Below are 1,781 nucleotides of genomic sequence, written 5' to 3'. Positions count from 1 at the left end.
TGAGTTATCTGCTTTCAAAGGGAAAGTCATGTTGAGAAAGGAGTGGAGAAAGCAGGATGTAAGTAGGCTTGAAGCCAATCTGAAGGCTATTGTGGAGGGAAGAGAATATATTTTGTGCTTGGGAGGAAGGAAGAATAAATTTTTCTTGTTGAAGGAAGCATCTTCCCTGTGTGGGAAGATTCTGGTAATTGTTTTGCTCTTTGAATGTATGCTGGAGAGAATTTATGGAAGGACAAGTACTGGCCTTTTGGGGTGGGTGTGGATGCGAGGACATTGAACTTCGCATTTGGCTTCTGTATCAGACTTTTCGTTGCCTTTGGAAATTGGATCTGTTTTATTTGGTGGTCTTTGCAGTGGATGATGGCTACTTCCTTTGGGAGAGTGGCTGCATTCAGGAGGTTTTTTTTTTTTTTAATAAGCATATTTTATTTCAACAAATCCTCCAGTAGGAAATGGAGAATTCATTGCTCTTACTTAGAAGGAGGTTGTGTAAATAGTTACCGGTCAAATTTATATATGCACCTCACCAACATTCCCTTATTGGAAACATCAATATATCCAAATCACAGTTCCCCAAAAGACTTTAAAGTCTCTAAATTCTGTGTCTCCTTTGGCTTGCTTCTCTCTTGATTCCACTCAAGCTTTATTAATGGTTCGCTTCATATCATCATCTCCATCTTCATAAATTTTCTTTAAAACATTCATCAGTCCCTCACTAGGATCTGTTTCAGTGTAATCGGAGGGCTTGTCTTTTTCTTTGCATTCTTTTTCAACCTGAGTTAAGTAGTCCCATAGTGTATTTTCTGTTTTCTTTCTGCATAAAATAAGAACTGTATCAGTCTTAACTTTTTTTGAACTGCCTTCCACAGAGATCAGTTTCAAGAGATTGTTCACAATCATTGAGTAACTCTTCCCATTTAGATTCTTAACCAAAAGATCAAATGACCTCTCTGTGAAATGCACCTGCACATTGAACTTGATGAACACCAGATAAAGTAATGTAGATTTTCACAAACTTATCTGACTGATCCCATCCATAATTACTGATTTTCACTGTATATCCCGTTGTAATGGGAGCAACCACAGCAGCTGGCCTTTCGTTGTCAAGAGGTTCTGCTTTCCTCTATGATTTCTGTTGCATCTTGTTCTTGATTTCCGTTTCAATCTTGGATTTTTCAGCTGTAAGGGCATCACGTACTCTTTTCCTAGTGGCTTTTTCCAGCAACACCTTTGCTTCTTCTAGATCTTTCTGTAGCTCTTCCAAAGCTGAAGCCATAGTGGGGCTGGGTCAGGCTGAAGGCCCAAGCTGCAGCCACGCAAAGGAGGGAGCAGGAAATGCCGTGCTGAGTGCGCTCACCCCGAGGGCAGACTCCATGGCACAAGTCGCAGTGCTCGCAGCCTGTGCGTACACCTGACCTGACCTGCACACGATCACCGCCCAACCTCCCCACGCTGCAGCTCTGGAACCTTCGCCCATTCAGGAGGTTTTTAAGGAGTGTGGCATTGACAATAGAGGAGACTTGGGTGGCAATGAATCCTCTTGGATGATGAATTATGTAGAAAGTATAATTAGAATCTGTATATATGTTAATGGAGCAGCCTTGTGCAAGTTGTAAGGCTTTAGTGAGGGCTAAGAGTTCTGCCTGTTGTGAGGAGATGCTGGGGGGGCAGAGTAATAGAGATGATAATTTTGGAAAAAGACAATAGCAAAGCCTACCTTGGCAACAGAGTGAGCAGTGGCCTTATAATAACTGCTGTCAATAAACCAGGTATCTTAAGGG

At 41.9% G+C, this 1,781-nt stretch overlaps 1 pseudogene across 1 annotated transcript; it reads right to left on the bottom strand.

Moving 5' to 3' along the window:
• Positions 1-410: 410 nt before the first annotated feature.
• Positions 411-1,288, bottom strand: LOC128563744 (calcyclin-binding protein-like; annotated as a pseudogene). Its single transcript, XR_008373873.1, has one exon. The product of XR_008373873.1 is annotated as a calcyclin-binding protein-like (transcript).
• Positions 1,289-1,781: the final 493 nt, after the last annotated feature.

The sequence above is a fragment of the Nycticebus coucang genome, chromosome 13 (assembly GCF_027406575.1).
Source record: "Nycticebus coucang isolate mNycCou1 chromosome 13, mNycCou1.pri, whole genome shotgun sequence".
Classification (NCBI taxonomy): Eukaryota; Metazoa; Chordata; class Mammalia; order Primates; family Lorisidae; genus Nycticebus; species Nycticebus coucang.
This window is presented reverse-complemented; position numbering and strand designations above follow the sequence as displayed.